Below are 12,434 nucleotides of genomic sequence, written 5' to 3'. Positions count from 1 at the left end.
TTTTATTATTATTATACTTTAAGTTCTAGGGTACATGTGCATAACGTGCAGGTTTGTTACATATGTATACTTGTGCCATGTTGCTGTGCTGCACCCATCAACTCATCAGCACCCAACAACTCGTCATTTACATCAGGTATAACTCCCAATGCAATCCCTCCCCGCTGCCCCCTCCCCATGATAGGCCCCGGTGTGTGATGTCCCCCTTCCCGAGTCCAGGTGATCTCATTGTTCAGTTCCCACCTATGAGTGAGAACATGCGGTGTTTGGTTTTCTGTTCTTGTGATAGTTTGCTAAGAATGATGGTTTCCAGCTGCATCCATGTCCCTACCTAGGTAGTACCATTCAGGACATAGGCATGGGCAAAGACTTCATGTCTAAAACACCAAAAGCAACTGCAGCAAAAGCCAAAATTGACAAATGGGATCTAATTAAACTAAAAAGCTTCTGCACAGCAAAAGAAACTACCATCAGAGTGAACAGGCAATCTACAGAATGGGAAAAGTTTTAAATAATAAATATTTCTTTTGTTTTTCCAGAATTATAAATTAAGTGGATTGAAATTCAGTTGTAAGAATAAACAATAAAAATCTTAAAATAAAAATGATGCATCTGTAGTTTTAATTTATTTTAATGTGGAAGTGGAATAAAACAACTGGCAGAACAAAAATAATGCAATTATCCTTGACTGCCTAGTCTATGCCATCACGTTATGGGTGTTACCTTAAACGCCTTTATTATTATCCTCAAATTGTGAATAAGCAAACAAGACTCAGAAATAGGAATTAAATTTTTTCAAGGTAACACAGTCTTGTTTTTCTTAAAGTATTTAGAGATCAAGTTGATTTCCACAAGTGTTTATTTATCATTTGGCACAGCACAATGGAATCGAAAATTTGTTTCTTACAAAATAAGTGAAAGAGTAATTCGTATCAAGAATTTTAAAAGGAACATTTCTATTGAATTAAAAAAAATTATTGTAAATAACATAATTTGCAATCTAGTTGTGATCAAGTAGTGTATATTGTAAACAAATGATACACCTTCTAAGTACATGCCTGCATACTGATAGTATTAAAGCACTAGCAGTCAAGTATACCTCTATTGCAGTTAAAGCCTCAATTCATACCCAAGTAGATATTCACTCAATCATTGCATTTTCATCAGTCTACATTTTAAGCAACTTTTTTCCTACCAAGAGTGCCAAATATCTTTATAACTCCATATTTCCTTACAAGGTAAATTTTATAGTTAAGTACTATTTGTACAAATTTTTTGAAAATTCTGAAAGCATATAAGAATGAAAAATACACTTTATATTGTCTTTGTAACATAATTTGTCATGACAAAATCCCAGTAGTAAATGCTCTCAGCTCAAATATTTTAGACACTTTTTACTATGCTATCTGAGCAAATTATGTATACATTAATTCCCTCTGCTTTCTTTGAGAATCATCTTTACAAATACTAACTCAAATTGCCAAAGCCAGCCTTAATTTTCAATTTCATGAAAATACTGTTTTCTACTCTGGTGGAAACATATCTTCCTTAGGAACAAATACCTGCAACCCAACAGGGTTTAAAGCTGTGGAAAAGGAAAGCAAAACTTTGGAGGGTAAGTCGGTACAACAGTGAGAGAAGCTATTCCTACTGTCACATCTTCAATTCCAAATCCAGGGAATGAAGACCTTGTCTCCCATAAGAGCCACATAGGAGTCTTCAATATGCACTATTCCACTATTCTATTACACCTTCTGGTTATGCGTAATCATGTATGTGTTAAGACCAGTGAATCCTATGGTCATGAGCCCATTGCTTCATCTGTGTTGCTGTAAAATAAATTTCTTGAACAGCAGCAATTTTGTACAGAATACCATTATGGTGGATATGGTCTTAAATCCATAGATGGTGATGCAACCTCAAGTATTATGGTTAGGAAGAATATGCATATCCAGAATACATGTTTATTCCAATGAGGCAGAAATTGTACATATTCCATGACAGAAGGATTCTAATACTATAAACCTGCCTCTAAGTGGCAAGTAGATCCCCACAGAATATCGTGTAATATCAGTGGCTCAGTATTAAAAAGGCTCTTCAGCATTGACAGCCAGATAATCCTTTGAGGAATTCCCTATGGTTTTGCAGCATATAGCCTCAGACCCTGATCATGTGTTCCCTATATAGGGGTCCATTGAGTAAGCATTGCAGTGGCTGAAAAAATAGGCTAACAAGCAAAGGACTTGTGATTTATATACCTTATTAATAAAGCTTTCTCTCCAGTAGACGTCCCTTGGTAAGCATTCAAATGAGACACATATTTGACAATCTGTGCTCAGTGTTAGAGGTCTGTCACCATAATTCTTTCCTTGGCTTCTTTCTTTGTCACCAATTTTCCAATTCTGTTTGTTTTAAGCCATGACCATCTAAACAAACTATTATCAACTGTCCATGAATCAGTATAGATCCATGCTTACTTTCTAGCCAAACCAGGGTAGCAACCAAATGCAGTACCTTGATTTCTTCCCAGATACAGAATTTCTCCTTACCAATGTCTATAGGACCACAACCATAATACTAACTATATTAATACTTGGACATAAACACCTAACTGGAACTGTAAAGCTGCAGATCTTCACTTCTAATTACTGCCAACATATTATATAAAAACCATCTGTAGCTTCAAGCCAAAGTTTTTATTTTCAATCCCTCGGTTATAAGGAAATCTCCATGTAGCCACAGGTGTGCATGGAGGGAGAGAAGGCAATTCAGTAGGAGCAGTTGTTGAAGGTGTTGAGCCATAAGCTAATGCAACTCATGTATGGCCCTGGACCTGCTAAATGTGATGTCTTATATGTCATTTTCACTTGATGACAGAATGCTGTTCTTGTATCTCAATTTCCTGGCTTGAAGAGTATGACCGTATCTAAGTCAAATGGGAAGTATAAGTCACATAATCACTTACTGTCCAAGTGTAGCCATATGTCATCTACCAGAGACTGGTACAATGATGACCTCTGGACCTCCACAACCTTTACCGAGGTGGTTTATCACCAATCTGATTCATATATGTCTAAGGCCTCCAAAAGAATACTTCCTTCTTCCTCATTATTACATCCTGTAAGAACTACCATACCAATGTAATAAATCAGAATGATATTTTGTGGGATGTAGGGATGAACAACATTATTGCAGAATATATATTTGACAGACAGTATGTAACTTATATTTTAATAAAGATGCTATATATATTTATTTACTCATAAACATATATATAAACCTTTTAATATTTTACATTCATTAACTGTACAAACACGAGATGGGTACCTGCAAGTTTAGAAACACAAGTATGTAAGTACAGTTGACCCTTGAAGAACGTGGGTTTGAACTGTACAGATTCACTTATACATGGATTTTCTCCTGCCTCTGCCACCCCTGAGACTGTAAGACTATTACCAGCAGCGAGTCTGCAGCAATGTGCACCAATTTGGGTCCTTGCTTTCTCAGAGGAAATAATTCAGCCGAGAAGGCAGAGGTGGGTTTAAGGCAGAGGTAAAGGCTTATTGAAAAAAAGCAAAGTACACTTGGAAAAGGGTCAAGCATGCAGCTTGAGAGATTAAGTGCCCCACTCTGACTTTGGCTTGGAATATTTTTTCCATAAGTTATTGGGGTACAGGTGGTATCTGGTTACATGAGTAAGTTATTTAGTGGTGATTTGTGAGATTTTGGTGTACCCGTCACCTGAGCACTCTACACTGCACCCTATTTGTAGTCTTTTATCCCTCTCCCTACTCCTCCCATTCCCCCAAGTCCCCAAAGTCCATTGTGTCACTCTTATGCCTTTGTGCCCTCATAGCTTAGCTCCCACACATCAGTGAGAACATACAACGTTTGGTTTTCCATTCCCGAGTTACTCTACTTAGACTAATACTCTCCAATCTCATCTAGGTCGCTGCAAATGCTGTTTATTCATTCCCTTTTATGGTTGAGTAGTATTCCATTGTACACATATACCATGGTTTCTTCATCCACTCTTTGATTGATGGGTATTTGGGTTGGTTCCACGATTTTGCAATTGCGAATTGTGCTGCTATAAATATGCATGTGCAAGTATCTTTTTCACGTCATGACTTCTTTTCCTCTGGGTTGATACCCAGTACTGGGATTGCTGAATCAAATGGTAGTTCTACTTTTAGTTCTTTAAGGAATCTTCACACTGTTTTCCATAGTAGCTGTACTAGTTTACATTCCCAGTAGCAGTTTAGAAGTGTTCCCTGATCACCACATCCATGCCAACATCTATTGTTTTGTTTTAAATTTTTTGATTATGGCCATTCTTGCAGAAGTAAGGTGGTATCACATTGTGATTTTAATTTGCATTTCCCTGATCTTTAGTGATGCTGAGCATTTTTTCATGTGTTTGTTGGCCATTTGTATTTCTTCTTTTGAGAATTGTCTACTCGTGTCCTTAGCCCACTTTTTCATGGGATTGTTTGCATTTTTTCTTGCTGATTTGTTTCAGTTCATTGTAGATTCTGGATATTCGTCCTTTGTCAGATGTATAGATTGTGAAGATTTTCTCCCATTCTGTGGGTTTTCTGTTTACTCTGCTGACTACTGGAATCCTAGCCAGAGCAATCAGACAAGAGAAAGAAATAAAGGGCATCCAAATTGGTAAAGAATAAAGTCAAGCTGTCACTGCTGATGATATGATTGTTTACCTTGAAAACCCTAAAGATTCCTCCAGAGAGCTCCTAGAACTAACTGATTTAAAAAATCAGCAAAGTTTATGGACACAAGATTAATATACACAAATCAGTAGCTCTTCTATACACCAACAGCCACCAAGCAGAGAATCATATCAAGAACTGAACCCCTTTTACAATAGTGGCTTGGGATTTTATACATTGGCTTGGTTCCTAGTTTTTTCTTCTCCTTCCTTTGTCCCTCCATTGGAATGAACTGTTGCTTAATCACCACAGGCACAGTAACTTGTATCTAGGAGGTCATATGCATTCATCCTGGGTTAGCTGAATTTGTGCACGTGCTCACTTGTGACAATTTTCCCTTACCAGTCGATCACCCCAGAGGAAGGTCATATACCAGTTAAACTCTGCCATATTTCCCGTTACTACACATGCTTAAGACCTTATCAGGCAATTGCAGTTTGCTAGCTCAAGATGTTGTCTATCTGTCAGGGAACTTCCCTTCCTCTTAGCACCAGTCATGGCTGCTCATCATTTCCGAGGGATATTTTTATGACCGACCACCTGACCATCTGACCAAGTGCCTGACATTTTAGGGGGCCTTTTCCTGCCCTGCTCATATCTAACTACCTGTTCTAAAAAGACCAACCTCTCCCCTTTCTCCTTCTCCTTGGCCTACTCATTGTGAAGATGACAAGAATAAAGACCTTTATGATAATCCACTTCTGCTTACTAAAATGTAAATCTATTTTCTCTTTTTTTTTTTTTTTTAATTTATTTTTCTGAGATGGAGTCTCGCTCTGTTGCTTAGGCTGGACAGCAGTGGAGTGATCTCGGTTCACAGCAAGCTCCGCCTCCCGGGTTCACACCATTCTCCTGCCTCAGCCTCCCAAGCAGCTGGGACTACAGGCACCCACAACCATGCCCGGCTAATTTTTTGTATTTTTAGTAGAGACGGGGTTTCACCATGTTAACCAGGATGGTCTCGATCTCCTGACCTCCTGATCTACCTGCCTCAGCCTCCCAAAGTGCTAGGATTACAGGTGTGAGCCACTGTGCCTGGCCTATTATAATGTTCTTAACAACATATTTGGTCTAACTTACTTTATTGTAATAATATAGCATATAATACATACATATAACATCAGAAAAACATATATTAATCAACTGTTTATGTTATCAGTAAAACTTTTAATAAACAGTAAGCTATTAGTAGTTGAGTCTCAGGAGAGTCAAAAGCTATACAGGGAATTTTGACTGCACAAAGTGTTGGCATCCCTAAGCCCCATGTTGTTCAACAGTCAACTGTATTGGGATGCCTCCACGAGATAATCACAGGATATTTTGCTAATTATATTGTTAACCTAAAACAATTACATTAATGAAGTACTTAGATGAAATATTTTGCAAGAGGAAAATATCTATGTACCTCCTATCTGGTTTCATATAAACAGTGGAGAATGTGGCTTGTTTAAGGTTTGTGCAATTACTTTCTAAGTCATGAATACTATGATTATTCAGGTAAGAAAATAAAAACCTCTATACTGTTTTCTTCTACTACCTATTTTCTTCCATTCTTTCCCATCTTTTATGACTCTGTGCTATTCAGTTGATACTTAGGGCATCACACATAGTGGCTGGTCTCTGAAGTTCACTAAAGGAGAGTGGGAAACTTAGAATGGCATTATATGAGGGATAGTTGAGAGAATTCAGAATTATGTAGCTCAAGAAGGAAAGGAATGTAAAATACACTAATGGACGTGGGGAAAATTAAGATTCTCTCTCCCAATTCTTATGCAGTGTTGCAGAGATTATGATCAAGGAGAACAACAAGTTTTAAAGACATAAAGCTCTACATATCTGCCAAAAGAGGCTGACTTCATTTGTACATGGAGAGTTCTATGCCTAAAGACATTGTGAAAAACCACGGATACCTTGGAGAGTAAGTAAGGGGGTGCTAGAACCTTTACGATATTGATAGCTGCAAATAAAACATGAGAGCAAACAAGTTTAATGGAGTGAACCAGCCAGAACCACCCTCCTGAGATTGCAAAGAACCCAGGGGTTCAGGGAGCCTGTTTGCATATGATAGTGTGAGATTGTGACGTAATACATATTTATCTGGTCTTATTTCAGGTTCCTGACAGTTCCTAAAACCTGGAATCTTCAGATTGATAAGAATCTCTTTTATATGCAAATGAGATTACTGGTGACTGGGGGCCCTAGATAGCTTCAGGATGTGTGCTAGTCACCAGAAGGACCTAGGCAAGTTAAGAGCATTGGGACTTTCAGCCCTAATCCCCAACCTCCATGTAGGTCAGAAGAACTGATGGTTAAGTTGATCACCAATGGTTGATGATTTAAACAATAACAGCTGTGTAAGGAAGCATTTATAAAAACCCAAAAGGGCTAGGTTCAGAGAGCTTCCAGATAGCTGAACACAAGGAAGTTTCTGGACAGTGACATGCCCAGAGAGAGTATGGAAGCTCTTCATCCCTTCACATATGCTTTGGCCTGTGCATCTCTTCCAGCAGGCTGTTCATCTGTTTCCTTTTTAATGTCCTTTATAGTAAATTGGTAAACATAAGTAAAGTAATTCCCTGAGTTCTGTGAGCCACCCTAGAAAACTACTGGGACTTTGGACCAGAAAATATCCATTTGGAGGCATTTACAGCCTTACTGTGGGGCATTAATTGAAGCTAGCCCTATGACTGAAGTACATAAAATAATCTCAAAATCTAAAATATCAATGATGTCAATAGGATGTCATACAAAAGCTCTAATAGGAATGGTAGTACCCACAAGATTATCATGACAAAATGGGAACAGTTTATACAAGATCATACTACCTGAGAAATGCAAGGAGATATTCACAAGCAGGAAGCCTCTTTTCTCCCAGGACTGACTCTGAAACTGTGCGAGGAGCAGCTGGGTTTAAACATAATTGGACAGTTCCCTATAAACAATCCTCCACTGACCAATAAACAGATACTTGGCTTGTGGCTGGAAGTTTTGAGGTGAACAGACAATATTCTATTTCAAAAGATGCCACTCTGATTGAATAGCGTAATAACAAATCAGCCTGGTGGGCTGAATTGCATGATGTTTCCCTAGCAGAGATGGAAGAATTGAACAGTGGTAAAGCTCCTATGTTTGGGTTTTTACTGACTCATGGACAGCAGCCAATGTCCTAGCCATACAGTAGGCAGGAAGTCAATGGAAACCCAGCCTAATGAAGGGATGTCTGCAACAGGCACAGTCCTGTGACAGTTTGAAGGGGGTATTAAAGCAGTACATGTCGATGCCCTTTAGGGCTCCCTTCTGGGTTCAAAAGATGATCGGAATTAATAAGCAGATATCCCCACATGCTTACCTGAGTTGGTCACATGGGTCCATGAAATTAGTGATATTTGAGAGCTGTAGCAATGTAGATATTGGCTGAATCTAGGCATATTCCTCTTGCACCAGGGCACAAAATGCCAAGAACTATCCTGTCTGCCAGCAAAAGAGAGAGACTCTGAAGATGGATATGTGGCACATTTCCCTGTAAAAAGACCCTAAACATAGTTAGCAAGTCAGACTGATGCTGGTAGCTCTGGGAAGCTACTAATTGGTCTTGACAGGAATAGACACTGTCTATGGACTGGGTTTTGCCTGCCTGGTGGAAGACTCAAATTCTCAGAGTGCTAGAGAATAATTGGAACAGAAGATATTGCACTGATTTGGAAGACCATGAAACACACTGTCCAACCCACAAGGTCAGACAACATGCAGAGAGTTATTCTCCTCAGAATAATAGTTCCATAGGAAAGTGGAATGAGCAATTGAAACATTGGTTATCTAAAATAAGGGGATATGTAGACCTGAAGGGCTGGCTTACATGCCATCACCCATGTGCACTCACACTAGACATGAGTAAGACTAAAGGAGTGTCCCTACTAAATATAACTGTTTTTCTGGTGCACCTGGAGAAGAAGGATTGCGAGAGGATGTTGGTAAAACTATTCAAGTCTTCCAAAGGAGGAGTTTTCTGGTAAAATGACTATACTTTTTCTTTACTTTCTTCTTCTTCTTACCTCTATTCTTGCCATACCTAATGCAGTGGTCACAGAACCAGGACCAGAACTACAAGTGTTGGAAGCAGGGATGATTTCTTGGCAAGCAGTTTTAATTATGCTTTTAAAACTTATATCGGAATTTCCAAGGCTCTGGTGAGGGTCAGTTTTACCTACATCCTATTTGGCAAAATTGAGGTTAACAGTAAATGCAGCTATATTTCCTGATGGTAAAAATATTCCATTAGTTCTGCACCTATGCAATTGTGCCCTGTAAGAATGGAAGCAAACCAAGGGGGAGATAATTGCTAGATTAGTATTACTGCCCACAATTTAAACCAGCACAATGATCAAACCTAATATTCCTTCCAAAGATGAAAAGGTTTGGGTTTATTGAAGAAAAGGGGGCCTGGTAGCTGAGGTTAAAGAAATGAATGAATGAATTATAAATTGAGAAAAATCCATTATTACATTAACCCCTACAAAAAGGCTCAAACAAAGAGATGACAGCATCACTTAGCTCAATTATACCAGATGCCTAAAAGGGTGAAGATATGTTTGCCAAGGCCACTCCTGCTTATAGAACCTGACAAGATTGAAGGAAGCCTACAAACCTGAGTGGCCTTGCGCTGAGAGACATTTTCCTACAATATGATGATGCACTGATGTAATTATTAATGATTGAATGAGATTATAGCAATGTAGCAGTATCTTTTGACTTATATGATCCTTTTGTTGTAATGGGTCGCTGGCCAGAAATCAGGAGGTGGACTGTGAAATAAGAAAGATTTATATTGGTCTATGCCCCCCTGCCTTTGGCAGAAGGCTCCTAAAACCCTTGTAATTTCTTGGACAGTAAGGGAGTAAAGAGAATCTGTTGTTCTAATATTTGATCTTTGACCTGGTTCCTGACATGGACCTCCCAAATCTCTTGAAATTTTCTGGGTGATAGGAGCATCTTTCATTCTAGTGAGCTGAGTCTTGGTGAGCTCCTGGAAAGCCCAAAACAATCTGCAGAGTTAATGGTATTCCTATTAAACTATCAAGGTCATTTTTCAAAGAATTGGAAAAATGATTCTAAAATTAATATGGAGACAAGAAAAAGCTCAAATAGATAAAGCAATCCTAGGCAAAGAGAACAAAGCTGCAGACATGACATTACCTGACTTCAAACTATACTACAAGGCTACAGTAACCAAAACAACATGGTATTGGTACGAAATCAGACACATAGACCAATGGAACAGGACAGAGATCCTGGAAATAAATCCTCACACCTAGAGCCACCTGACCTTTGAAAAAGTTGACAATAATAACAAGGGGAAAAAACTCTCTATTAAATAAATGGTGCTGGGATAACTGGCTAGCCATATGAAAGGAACTGGACCTCTCCCTTTCACAATACACAAAAGTTAACTTATTGTGCATAACTCATTATGCATAAAAATTATGCATCTGACAAAGGTCTAATATCCAGAATCTATGAAAAGCTTAAACAATTCAACAAACAAGAAACAATCCCATTAAAATGGGCAAAGGACAAAAATAGACACTTCTCAAAAGAAGATATATATGAGGCCAACAGATATATGGAAGAATGCTCATCAATAATTATAAGAGAAATGCAAATAAAAGCCACACTGAAACACCATCTCACATCAGTCAGAATTGTTATTATTAAAAAGTCAAAAACAACAGAAAATGGCAATGTTGTAGAGAAAAGGGAACACATACACTGTGAGTGGGAATGCAAAGTAGTTCAACTACTGTGGAAAGCACTTTGGAGAGTTCTCAAGGAACTTAAAACAGAGCTGGCATTCAACCCAGCAATCTCGCTCCTGGGTATATACCTAAAACAAAAGAAATCATTTTACCAAAAAGACAAATGCACTCATATGTTCATCACAGCACTATTCACAATAGGAAAGACATGAAATCAATGAAAAATGTCCATTGATGGTAGACCAGATAAAGAAAATGTGATACATATACATCTGGAGATACTATGCAGTCATAAAAAGGAATGAAATTACATCCTTCACAACAACATGGCTGCAGTTGGAGGCCATTATCCTAAGCAAACTACACAGGAACAGAAAACAAGATACTGCATGCTCCCACTTACAAGTGGGATCTAAACACTAAATACACATGGAAACAGCAATGGGAACAATAGACATTGGGGACTTCTTGAGAGAAGAGACTGAAAGGAGAATGTAGGTTGACAGGCCACTTATCAGGTACTATCCTCACTACCTGGGTGATGGGATCATTTGTACGCCAAGCCTCAGTGACATACAACTTACCCATGAAACAAACTTACATACGTTCCCCTGAACCTAAAATAAAAATAGAAATAAATGCATAACTTTTATTTTCATAACAAAACTCCTAACCTTCTCTTTGTTCTTCAGACATACCTAAGACCAATTGGTCTGTATGTACACCCCAAATTGCAATACTTGCTTCCCAAAATGAAATGATAAATTCAGAGATTTATCTCTATGTTTTATTTTGACCTCAAAATACTTGGTGTCAGAGGTGGGGATCCAAAGTCGATTTACTTCAGAGTGGTTACTGGCCCTTGAAACTATCACTAGAAGTACCCATACTCAGGACTCTTGAGGTCGCACTTCTGTAGATCCTGCGCTTTCACTCTTTTGAGGCTATCTTGTGCAAAACTTCTAATTTTTGTAGAGTTCTGTTTTATTTGGTATTTGGCTAGAAAATAGGTCTTTCCCCCTCCTGAGAGGAATTTATTTTCCCCCTGCTGGTTGGGAGATCTTCTGTTGGAGAGGCTTGTTTGTCTCCTGTTGAACTCAGCTTCAAGGTTTGGACCTCAGCTATGAGATTTGTAGGCAGGGATTTTCCTCTTCATAAAGAGAATGTTTAACCTTCTCCCCGGTAAGCATGTACTTTATTTTTTATTTGGCACTTACATTTGAACTTAACTTTTGTGTATTCAACACATGCATTTTAATTGACTTTTGTGTATTCAGCATTAAACAGAATTATCTACATAAGTTTAGTTACCAATGGGCTCTCCATGTTTAAAGGCATGCTAAGATACTTTCTAGCACTCTAGGTAGTAACATGTTCAAACATTATGGGGATTATTCAAACAGTCTGTTCTTAAAACTAACTGACCACAGCCATAAAATCATGCACTTCAAATAAGACTAATTTCTCAACTGGTATCTTAACACTCAATTTTTTAAAAAAAATTCATTCAGGATCAAAGAGTCCATCACTAAAAAACATTGTTTCCTATCTAGCTGAGTTTCTCCTGTTTCCTACAATTACTCCTCCTTATCCTCCTCTAAGCTAAGCTCTCTTTTTCCAAAACTTCTCAACTAATTTGGCATACTTGCCACTTAAGCAAAAACACTTGAAAGCCAACAGGTATAAAAGAGAATCACTTTGACTTTCTTTTTTTTTTTTTGTTTTATTTTTTATTTTTTATTTATTTATTTTTTTAAATGTATTTATTATTATTATACTTTAAGTTGTAGGGTACATGTGCATAACGTGCAGGTTTGTTACATATGTATACTTGTGCCATGTTGGTCTACTGCACCCATCAACTCGTCATTTACATCAGGTATAACTCCCAATGCAATCCCTCCCCCCCTCCCCCCTCCCCATGATAGGCCCCGGTGTGTGATGTTCCCCT

Source organism: Theropithecus gelada, chromosome 7b (assembly GCF_003255815.1).
Source record: "Theropithecus gelada isolate Dixy chromosome 7b, Tgel_1.0, whole genome shotgun sequence".
NCBI classification, from domain to species: domain Eukaryota; kingdom Metazoa; phylum Chordata; class Mammalia; order Primates; family Cercopithecidae; genus Theropithecus; species Theropithecus gelada.
The sequence above is the reverse complement of the archived record's forward strand: the minus strand, read 5'-3'. Positions refer to the sequence as shown.